Here is a 13180-nt window from a genome sequence, read left to right on the forward strand (position 1 = left end):
TTCGTTATCACTTAGGTTATTATGTACTGGCAATCTATAGCTCTATAAATAGTACTATTCCCTACGGTACTAATGCTCTTCATAAAAAGAAACTTTAAAAAGCTTCATATAATAAATATTTTATTTTTGTAAAAAAAAAAATGGCAAGCTCCTTAGGTGTTATTCAAGCTCTAATTAAGAAGTTGAAGGAAACTTTGCTCGTTAAAGTTATCGAAAACCCTAGCTCTTTTGTCTCTCCTTCTGCTTATGACACCGCGTGGTTAGCCATGATCGGTGACCCTAATGAAAACTATGAGAAACCCATGTTTACGAGTTGTTTGGAATGGATTCTAAGCACGTGCACGCACGCACAAAAAATAGTTCATCGTTCATATAGAGTAACAAAGGTCTATAATAGCATGTTGCATATATGATATAGTCGTATAGACGCAGACACTTGCCTAATGAAGGACAAACTAAGATTATGTCTATTTACCCAATTCCAATCTTTATCAATGAGATTAAACCAAATGTGGTCCAGCCTATGTTTTAGAGACGACAACAGTACAGTATTATTTTGTTTGATTTGGAAAATAAATATTGGCGTATTATAGTAATTAATTTAATAGATGTCGTCCTCAAAAAAAAAATACTCGTATTAATAATTGAACGTATGATTCATTTATTTTTTCAGGGAAGTCATTTTTAGGGGGGAATTCAAGCAAACATATACTAAAACAAAAAGGCAACAATGAAAACTACCCTCGTTGGTATGCTATAGTTTTTCCAGGAATGCTTGATCTTGCATGGCGAACAGGTTTACGAGTGATGCTTGCGGACGACGTAAAAGTTGTTGCCCACATCTATGACCAACAACAATTGATATTCAAAATGTAGAATTCTTACCTTCTCAGTTTTTAAATTTAGCAATTTTGTTGTTCAAGTTGGTGTTTACATCTTTTATTTTGATTGTATTATATTTTATACTACTCTATTTGTCATTAACAATGACATGAACTAAAACCTACAATAAATATAATGTTTTACCAAAAAAAACAAAAAAAAAGAAGATAAAATTAGCCTCAATAGCATTTATAGTTGGGTGCAGAGAATAACACAATCGTAATTGGGTGCACTTTACATCACAAATTATTAAGTTGGTTGCAAAAAAGTTGTATTTTTATTATTTTAATATTTTTTAACCAATTTTCACCCCTTTTTAATCTTCTATAACTTATGTAATATTGTAATTACTTTAATACACCTAGCACGTGCTTCCTAATTACTTTTTACTAACTTATCTCGTAATGACGTTCATAATAAATTGCAACGAATGGATTATGTTTGACAAAATAAATCAAAATCTAATAACACAAATTAAAAATTCATCCAAACAACACATCAATTTTAATAGATCATCATATCACCAACTAATATCCTAATTTCATGAAACTATGGAAAAAATAAATAACCAAATAGATGTATTCAACACAAAGAAAGAAATTGAATTTCAGAACTTACAAAAGTACAATTTAAAGAATGTCGTGTGCCGATTGATTGACTAGGATTTTAGGATTGGTTTTCATCTTCTTCATTGTTTACATTTCAAGGAGTAGTATTAATTTTACTACTTGGGGTAAAAATAGTAAAGTAATTATATTTGTGAGAGAATATAAAAAAAATAAAAAATAAAAAATAGGTTAAATATATTAAAATAATATTAATAATATGCTTTCTGACAAAGTCTCCGATCTTCAATGTATTTGATGATATTTTTTGCACCGAACTTAATCAAGGTTGTAGTATTCTTTATACCCAGCCTATAGTTGATGCTATTAAGGTCAATTTTACCGAAAAAAAAAACATGGTTATGTGCGTGTTTATACATGGTGTAATTAGGAAGAGTATGTTGTACGTAGAACAACGTAACCCCACTGAATAAACAAAAAACGTCAAACACGTTTTCCTTACCATTCATCTTTTTGTGGTTAGTTCATTCAAGACGATGAGGTCAATGGGGTCATGAGGTGTCAATAAACTTCACCTGAATGAACCTCCCGCGGCCCCAATGTGAAAAAGGTACACATAGACATAGTCTATGTGTATCCTACATAGACAAAAGTTTTTATTGGCTGATATAGTTGGCTCACTTGGTCCCACCCCAATATTTTTGAAAATATCGTTCTGAAAATTTTGCAAATGAAAATTTTGAATTTTGAATTCAAAATTTGAAAATAATTGTACTTTTGGCGGTGAATATTTGCGAGAAGAGACTTAGGAGGGGCGACGATGGTGGCTTTAAGGTGAGGGTCGACGGACGGTGGCTTTAAGGCGATGGTCTACGACGGTGGTTTTAAGCTGAGTAAGGTGGCTTTAAGGCGAGGGTGGACGACGGTGGCTTTAAGGCGAGGGTGGACGACGGTGGCTATAAGGTGAGTAAGGTGTTGAGAGGAAATGAAGGGCCGATTGTCGACGTATTGAGAAATTGATGTGGTTTAGAGTCTGAAATGAGGGTCGGCGAAATCATAGGTGATGTGGTCCATAAGATGGTCTAGAATAATGGAGGGTGAAGTAAAAGGTGCCGACGAGCGAGCGAAAGAGACGACAGTGACCAAGTGTATTTTTGTAGTATTGAAATGTTTTGAAAAATTTTGTAATTCATCATTTGTATTATTTTAGTATCAAAATTTATTGTTTTAGGAGTATATGTATTATATTAGTATGAAAAAAAAAGAATGTTTATTTTCAAAATTAATATCAAAGTCTTAGTTGTAGTATAATAAATGACAAAAAATGTTATGATGTATGTTGGTCAATTTTGTTAATGTAATTCTTAGATGTGGTTGTAATATGTGATTTTCAACTTGAAAATGAAAAGAGTTTGTGAATGTAGTTATGTAGATAACAATTAGTGAATTTAGAAAAGTTAATTGTTGTAGATCTTTCAGCAGATGAATTCTCTTTAACTGTAGTAATTGAAAACATTTGAGAAGAAATAGTGGGCATTAGGGGTGTCCCGCTCGGTTTTCGGTTTGGATTAAGACCAAATCCAATCCGATCTGAAATATAATTAGGTTTTTCATTTTTCAATCCAACTCGATCGGAATGACTTTTTCAATCCAATCCGAATTAAAATTCGGTTATTTGGATCCGATCTGAAAATCCGAATTAAAATATGTTAATTCATCTTCTTTAATAAATAGACTAATATGATAATATAAATTAAAAATGCAATTATAAAAATAATATTTTGTCCAATACAGTTCTTAAACATAATATTTAGTTCAGCTCCTAATTTCTTTCTCTTATAAAATATTCATTCGAGTTCAGTTCAGTTCAGTGCAGCTCTAATAAGTTCAGTTTTATTCAGTTTAATTCAGCTAATTTCAGTCAATGAGAATAGACCCTTAGTGTAATATATAAAACCGTTGGAACTTATTTTTCCTAATTAGAATTTATTGTAACTTAAAATACCTTATTTTACCTATTGAAACTTAGGGTCCAAATTGTTCACCTTATTCTAAGTTATATAAGGTGTATTAATGTTTAAGGGGGTGTTCTATTCACTTCTTTTCCGCTAATAAGAAATTATCTGCACTTGTTACACTTTATTAAATCTTATTTTAGTTGTAATTTGATCTTAGGTTCTCTTATCAGAACTTATTAAACCTGAATTGAACTTATTTTAACTAAGGGTGTGTTCTATTCACCTAATTTTAATTTTTCTGAACTTATTAGACCTTATTCAAACTTATTTTAGTTGTAATTTGTACTTGGGTAACTCTTTTCTAAACTTATTAAACTTGTACCAACAAATGTGAACTTCTTACAGGTGGAATAAGTGAAAATAAGTTATACAGAACATACCCTTAATTGAACTTATCTAAGCTTGTTACACTAGAAACACTTGAAAAGAAGGTGATAAAAAAAAATCTTAAGCTCGGTTAAGTGTAGATATGATAAATTTATTAGTTTAGGAAAAATAACTTCTGATATCTAGTTACTCAACTATTTTACTATACTTTATTAAACTTATTGGAATTTATTAGACCTTATTTATATTTATTAGACCTTATTAAAGACCTTTATGAACTTATGAGACGTTATTAAACTTATTGGAACTCATTAGATCTTATTTATGTTATCACACGTATTGTAGTTTTTTGAAGTTATAAGACTTTATTTATACTTATTAGAGCTTATTAAAGTTATTGCAATTATTTATTAGACCTGAATAACCTTATTGTAATTTTACTTATTTTTATAAGGAACAAAATTCTAATTTGTATAATGTGAAGGCAACTAGCTTGCATTGAAATAAGATTTGTATAAGGTGTATATAAGGTGAAGACATATATGAATATAGTATTTTATATTTTTGTAAAAAGTAAGAGTTACCTACTCTCTCTGTATTTTAAATATACACTTATCAAATGCGGCCGTATTTTAATAGGTGGTATGCTTTCATTTTTTTTCCAAAAAATACAATTTAATATTAACTCTTTCTCTTTCATGGTCACCGCTTTAACCCAATAGGCTTTTTTTTTTTTTTTTTTTTTTTTTTTTTTTTGTAACACAAATTTTTTATGCGCGGCCTGTTGTACCGTGCGACAGGGGTTACTTGAATTTTTTGGTCATGGATTACTTGATTTTTCGGGTAACTTGAGTTTATTGGTCAGGGGTTACTAGAGTTTTCGGGCTTACTTGAGTTTCTCGGTCAGGGGTTAGTCGAGCCATATATTTTTTTAAAAAATTGAATACATACACCATTTATTATTTTATTTTTAAATAATTGGTCTGGTTTTGTTTTTGTCCAATTTTTTGAGTGTTACAATTTCTATAATTTTTCAAGTTACTCTATTTATATAAATTATACTGATTTACTAAGCGTAATGTTATGGAATTTAACAATGTTAAAATGTTTTAATTTCACTAATGATGTCATATAATATGGTTTTGAAAAAAAAATCTATGCTATTAACCATAATTTAATAAAATATGGTTAATTTTTAGCAATATTCGCCAACATAGATATTTTATAATTGCAACCCAAATTCACAACATTAATTATAGTTGTAGAATATTAGGAAATAAGTGCTAAGTTTACAATTTTTGTTACCTTAATTTACAATTTTTATTTATTACTGAGTAAGTAATTTTTATTTTCCTATTTCTTATTTATTTTCTTAGATTTTGTAAAGATTTATAAGCATGATTGACAAGACTACTCTCTGGTTTCATTAGCTACTTCCATCTCTCACCTCTTTCACTTTGAATTTACACTTCTCACCGAGGGTTTTAAGAAAGGCAAAGTGATTTGGTATGGTGGTCGGCTACATGATGGATCAATTGGGTGATTGTGATCCAATTTACAACCACGTACCTGCATCTTCCCATCTACTAAATGAGCATCAATAAACACTTTGCATCCTGTGACGTTTGACCCTTTGCTCTGTTTACACCCCCCCCCCCATTTTACATTTAAATCTTATTCGTTGCATCATATGGTACATTGTCTCATACTTCCCTACCCCTGTTCGAGTAACACCGTCGTTCCTGTACTCATCCATTAGTTTGCTAGTTTCAGTGAAGAACATAAAACCCTTTTTAAAAACATAGTTGTGGCAAAATTGGGCATACTCTTCTCCGAATACAAAGGTCATTCCAACTTCTGGATCATTTGCTATTCCCCGATCCTCTTTTTCACAGTCCTCAAACACCTCATTTAGATCAATGATTCTTTCCAAATTGCCCTCCACATTTGCCATTACACTACAACCCAACCCTGCATAGCACAATTAAACTCATAAATTATTCTCCACTATAATTATATTACGTACATCTAATAATACATAATTATACCATTGTAATTATATTCATACTAAAAAAATTAATATCTCACTGAAATTGCTTAAAAATAATTTTAAAAACTCATGAGAAAGGTACATTATACATTATTAACTACAAAACACAAAATTCCAAATTTTATCAAAAATAAATCCATGGATTCGAATTCCATTACAAAACTAAAAGCATATCTTCTTCGACCCTTATAACTTCAAACCAATTATATTTCCTTGTAAAAACCATTTTCATCAAATATAACATATTTCCTAATTTACTCGCTACACTATGTCAAATGAAGAGAAAAACTATCAATTATACATTTTAAACCTGATTAATTGATAAAAAAAAAACTTACCGTCAATGTCGCCCAATAATGTTTTGAACTTCTTACTTCAGCTTTGATTCAACGAATGACTAGTATTTCATTGGCCATTACCATATAAATTGTTTCTAAAAGTACATAACATACCTTGGTCGAGGAAGTAATATTTTTTAACAAAATGGCGCCATAATTTCATCCTTTACCGTTGCTCTCTTCTTAGGCGGGAATCTCACACCTTTTTACCGCTTAACTCTCCCACTCAACTCTCTTTCTTTCTTTTTTAAGAACGTTGACGTGTCGCAATTTCATTGGATGTCTATGTGGGGCTACACATAGACTAGCTCCCGCTGCAATGACTTTACTCCTTGTGCGCAATAAAATCTGTTGATGTGCACTGACGCACACTAGTACGCATCATAATATAAGGCATGCAACATCTAAACGCCGCCCCATATTAGAGTTGCATCACATATACCAAGTTTAATTTTATAATTCCATTACACCTAATAAACGGTATTTTACCCATCTTTCAGTCTCATGATTATGTTTTATACTCTATCACACATTCACACCTCCTCACATGAGAGTCGTTTGAACTTGAAATGTGGATGTAGCATAAGCCCTCTGCATACTTTAGACAAAATATTTCACTTGAAAGTGGGGATGGGTGAGATTTGAACCTGTGACTTTTGTGTCACGCTAGCTTTGATAACATGTTAGTGGACCAACTCGATCAACCAAAAAATTAATCTAATGGTTGAGATCCAAGAATATGTTTTATAACTTATCACTACATCATCTAGCTAATATTACTATCATCATGATCTTATCTATTGGTATGACCTTAAAGAAAGTGGACATTCCTTACATAAATTATTAATTATCATACTTATTAAATAATTAAATATGGACTCACATATGAGAGCTAGTATTATGGATACTAATTTGGCTAATTCCACTATATTGTCTACATATCTTTATTATCTTTCAGGGAAGAAGTAGTTAACAAGTATCACTATCCTCCTTTGCTTTCGTATTTGGAGGTGTTGCCTTCACCGTACCAAATTGATCAAGCAACTATAATCAATAATTTGAGTACCGATGGTTCCTTGTTCCAATCTCCTGCGGCCACAGCTGCCGCGTATATTGCAACCAGAAATCCAGCAACATTGTCATACCTACATAACCTTGTTCGAGCTTGTAGGCATGGAAGTAATAAGTCACAATTGTAGCTATTTACGTAACAACTAATGTCACATTATTATTGTTAGTATCGTACTTCCTTCGTTTTTTTTTTTTTTTTTTTTTTTTAGTTGCAACAGTTTGACTTTTACACTATTCATGTGTTTCACTTTGACTAAGTTTGACGATATATACTCAAGTAAAAATATAGTCATGTGAGATCTTGTTAGATTCATCTCGATTTATACAATTTTAATATCTAATGTTATAATTTTAACATATTGGTATTTAAAGATATTAACGATTGAAAACATGCATCGGCAAACGTGAAAAGAGAAGTGTTGCAACTAAAAAACAAAAACAGAGGAAATATATATATTAGCACTAAAGGATTATATTCATTAAGTTTAGAGTGTTTTAGCATAATATAGTGTTAAATTATTTGACTTAATACTAGTGGTATTTATGATTATTTTATCTTTGTTCATGTAGTTCCATCAATATATCCCATAGATGAAGATTGCATAAAGGTCTACATGGTCAATCAACTACAAAGATTAGGATTGTCTGACCATTTTCATGATGAAATGGCGGTGTTATCAAAAGACATATATAGGTACTATTTCACACTCTTAGAAATGAATAGTCATTGATAAGACAATGTTTTAATTATAATTATTCATTTTTTTTTCATGTAAAAACATATTTATCAGTAAATATAATGAAGAAGAAACATCACAACATGGTTTACTACAAGCCAATATCTTCAAGAACTCCTTAGCATTTGAAGTACTTCGGCTACAAGGATATAAAGTCCCTCCTAGTAAGACTATAAATCTTTATCTATCAACAATATATACTTCATTTATTTACTAAACATATATAATCTACCTTTAATTTACTAATTGATCTTTGGGATGAAATCGACAGGGAGGTTATGTTGGTTCCTTAATGATGAATATGCTCTTCAACATATTGAAGACAATCATGAAATGTTCGCAAGCACACTCAATAATCTCTATCGAGCAACAAATCTTATGTTTGAGACTGAAGTAGAGTTGAAAGAATTGAGATCATTTTCTAGAAGATTGCTTGAAAAATCCTGCCTATGTAGCAATACAATAGATGATGGTATCATGATGTGGCTGCGTCTTCAAGAATGGGTAATTCAGTTTTGTTCCTATACATATTGTTTATAATTAGCAAGTTAGACAATCAAAAGCCAATGCAAAATATAATATGATTGTACCTTGTTAATTATATATGTGTTCTCAGTATTTCTAACGTAATTATATTTGTTTACTACATAGATTAAGCAAGAAATTCTTGTAGCTTGGATGGCTCGAATGGATCATTCAGATCATAGGAAGTGGATTGAAGCAAACCAAGGCAACACTCTTTGGTTAGGAAAAGCCTCATATTATAGGTATAATTATAATTAACTATTAGAAATGACCTAATTAGTCATTTTTCTTGTCTTTTTCACTATATATATAATAAGAGTTTATTGATATATAACAGGATTTCATGTCATAATAACATGGATTTGCTTCAACTTGGTAAAGAAAATTATGAGTATCGACAAATGGTGTACAAGAAAGAATTGATCGAGCTCATAAGGTAATTGATTAACTCGATTAGATCTGGGTTTTATATAGCTAGGGTGTTATTTAATTTATCATATACCGTGCATTAGCCTATATATTTAATTTTAGTTTATTGGAATTCAATCATAACTTGAATGATATATAGATGGTCGAAGGATTGGGGTCTAATGGATATGGGCTTTGCACGAGAGAAAACCACGTATTGCTACTTTGCCATCGCCTCTAGTGCTTCCTTCCCTTATGAATCTGATGTTTGATTGATAGTTGCAAAGAGTGTCGTGCTTATAACCATTGTGGATGATTTTTTTGACACCAAAGGTTCACTCGATGAGCTACAAACCCTTGCAAAAACTGTGCAAAGGCATATCCCTAGCTAGCTAGATAGCGAGAGTGAGTGATTATGTATGTTTAGGCAATAACTTATATTTTTCTCATAGAAATGGTTATTTTGTCACGTATGCACGCAGATGGGATAACAAAGGCTTAACAAGTCATAGCAAGATCCTGTTCGATATCCTCGATAACTTTGTGGGTGAATTAGCAAAAAAATACTATGATCAACATCAAATCGACATAACTACTAGTCTTCGAAATTTAGTAATTCTCTTTATTTGATTTTCTCTATTGCTTTCGTCATGTATTTGCTTATGAGACTGATTTTTCTTTCTATTTCTTTTGTCGAAGTGGTACGAAGCAGTTGATTCATCGTTAATTGAAGCAACATGGAGCAAAACAGGACATATTCCATCTATGTCTTCTTACTTGGAAATTGGCATGATTTCTGTTGCTGCTCATGCAATGGTACTTCAAGCCTCGTGTTTTCTGACTCCAACATTGTACCCTCACAACCTTAATCCTTCTTAATATGAAGCAATTACGAAACTTCTAATGAAATCGTGTCGATTGCTGAATGATATGCAGGGTTATGAGGTATAACAATCTTATACTCTTGTTGATAAATTAAAATTGTCTTTATTAACTATATGAAGTCAAATAAGCAACCTTTCATTAGAAATGCTTGAATAAAAAGTGTTATTGAGTGCTACTATAAAGAAAAATCTCAACTACCTTTTTCTTACAAATTTCCTTAGAAGTTTATTATGAATTTCACGTACAAAAATCTTTAATTTTTTTCAGAAGCTAACTAAATATTACTCCATGTTCGATTCTTGTAGAGAGAAATTAAGGATGGAAAAATCAACTCGGTAATGTTATACTTGAGAGAAAATCATGATGCTAATATGGAAGAAGCCGTCGATTATTTGGAAAAAATACTTGAAGGAACAAAAATGAGGCTGCTTGAACATGCATTAATAACGGATAATAATGGAGTTGATCATGAAGATTTGCCAAAACCTTGCAAGATGCTACACTTAACCGCACTTAAAGTGTTTCATATGTTCTACAACTCGACTAACCATTTCGACTCAAAGGACTCCCTACTTAATGACATTAACAAAGCAATTCTCGTTCCCTTGGACCGTCATGTACCTTTGAAATCTTCTAAGCCTCTTACACTTCCATTTCAAGAAAAGAAAAGGTGTTTGACGATTAATGTTTAATAACAATACAAGCTTAAACATTTGTGGCGCGAGGAAAAATTTTACAATACATGGAATATCTTTGGGTTTATCATTGGGAAATTATCAATCAAGGATAAAGATTTCACCATCCTCCTGTTAAACTCACAAGAATTTTAGGAGAAAACGGCTTAATGAGCCTTTACCATTAAACACATATATATAGGCTTACAACATTAACCTAACATGCCAAAAACTCCTAACAAGACATATACAAATATATTCACAAAATATATCTTACTTAACATAATTATATCCTAACACTCCCCCTCAAGTTGGAGCATGTAAATCACGAATGCCCAACTTGTTAAGAAGAAAACCAAATTGTCGCTTCCTAAGTGCCTTCGTCAAAATATCTGCTAACTGATGACCTGTAGGAACATACGCAGTAGCTAGATTACCATTCACCAATTCATCACGAACAAAGTGACAATCTGCCTCTATATGCTTAGTACGATCATGAAAAACGGGCTTTTTAGCAATATGGAGAGCAGATTGACTGTCACAATACAACTTCATAGGCTTTGGATGCAAAATACCAAGAGATGACAACAAAGATTTCAACCACTTTAATTCACAAGTTGTAACGGCCATAACACGATACTCAGCTTCAGCAGAAGAACGAGATACTGTCGGTTGTTTCTTAGTCTTCCACGAGATAGGGGAACGACCAAGAAAAACCATATAACCAGACAAAGAACGACGAGTCAAAGGACATGCTGCCCAATCACTATCACAAAAAGCCGTTAAACACATGTCCTTTCATAGGACGCAACAATATACCCTGACCAGGACTTCCTTTGATATAGTGAAGTACCATGATTGCCGCATCCCAATGTTGCACATGTGGGTTACTCAAAAACTGTGCAAGAGTATGAACAGAATAACTCAACTCTGGACGAGTTACAGATAAATAAACAAGTCGCCCAATTAAGCGACAATACTGATCAGGTTGAGAGAATGGCTCCCCCTCGGCATATGTCAGACGATGGTTTTGCTCCATAGGTGTATCAATAGGCTTACAGCCTAACATTCCTGCTTCAGATAACACATCCAAAACATATTTACGCTGTGATAAAAATATACCTTCCGAAACACGAGCAACTTCAATGCCCAAAAAATACTTCAACACACCAAGATCTTTCATATGAAAGCAAGAACTCAAATAATTTTTAAAAAGAGTAATTGCGTCATGAGAAGAACCCGCAATAATCAGATCATCAACATACACAAGAACATGCAGAGAGATTTTACCCTGAATATAACTGAACAAAGGAATAATCTGCATATGATTCTTTGAAACCATAAGACTTCAAGGCATTAGACAACTAAGAAAACCACTGTCGAGGAGCCTGTTTCAAACATATAGAGACTTACGCAATCTGCAAACTTTTCCCGGAGTAGAACAATTATAACCTGGAGGAAGCTGCATATACACTTCCTCCTCCAAATCTCCATGAAAAAGGCATTATGAACATCCATTTGATGCAACTCCCAATTTAAAGAAGCAGCAACAGAAAAAAAGTCTAACAGTACCCATTTTTGCTACAAGGGCAAAATTTTCATTATAATCAACACCTGCAACCTGATGATTGTCATACACAACAAGACGACCTTTAAGTCGCTCTACTTCACCCTTAGATGTATATTTATTTTTATACACCCAACCACAACCAATAGCTCTCTTACCTGGGGGTAGGTCTTCCAATGTCCACGTACCATTTCTTTCAAGTGCATCAATTTCGTCTTTCATTGCCTTACGCCACCCTTCATGTTTCATAGCTTCACTAAATGAGGAAGGCTCCTTTCCCTTTGTAACTTCTGTCAGAAAGCATTTATGTCTCATAGAAAAATTGTTATGATCAACATAACAAGCTATATCAAATTGTTTACCTGAAGAACGTGATGGAGGAGCGGGAGCAGTACTGTTTGTCGAGGAAGTGGGGTCTATTTTCTGATGAACTACCGTATTAGTCACAAAACCACGAAGCTTCGAAGAGGGAAATTTAGTACGATGACCACGACCTAACTCAACATCAGTAGCAGAATTATTGTCCACCTGCTCACCACTAGTAGACGAACTCCCCCTCAAAACAGTAGGAGCATTAGCATTAGCACCTGATGATTACACATTACTAGCACCAACCACCTCTGCATCATCATTAATATTCCTTAAAGTAGCTACTCCTAAATTGCCATTACTCAAAGTAGGAGCAACTTCATGCAAAGTGTTTGCATTACTAATACGACTAGTGGGGTCAACCCCATGCACATGCATTTCTTCAACATAATCCTCATCATCCCACAACTGAATTTGATTAAAATAATTCTCCCATTGTATTTTTTCTAACTCATTAAATGACTCAATAAAAGGAAATTTGTCCTCAATAAATTGCACATCACGACTTATAAAAAATTCATGAGTCTCTAAATCATAAAACCTCCACCCTTTTTTACCATATGGATAACCAACAAATATACAACGACGAGACTTTGAATCAAATTTATCTTTACCACGAGAATTATTCACAACATAACTCGAACACCCAAAAACACGTACTTCATCATAAGAGGGGGGTTTCCCAAACAAACATTCATGAGGCGTCTTGCCTTTTAAAATAGGAGTCGGGGTCAAATTAATAAGATGAACCGAAGCCGAAACA

At 32.6% G+C, this 13180-nt stretch overlaps 1 pseudogene; it reads left to right on the plus strand.

Moving 5' to 3' along the window:
- Positions 1-140: 140 nt before the first annotated feature.
- On the plus strand, positions 141-10499 carry LOC145578238 ((E,E)-geranyllinalool synthase-like; annotated as a pseudogene).
- The last annotated feature ends 2681 nt before the right edge of the window (positions 10500-13180 follow it).

The sequence above is a fragment of the Chenopodium album genome, chromosome 14, assembly GCF_948465745.1.
Source record: "Chenopodium album chromosome 14, dcCheAlbu1.1, whole genome shotgun sequence".
Classification (NCBI taxonomy): Eukaryota; Viridiplantae; Streptophyta; class Magnoliopsida; order Caryophyllales; family Amaranthaceae; genus Chenopodium; species Chenopodium album.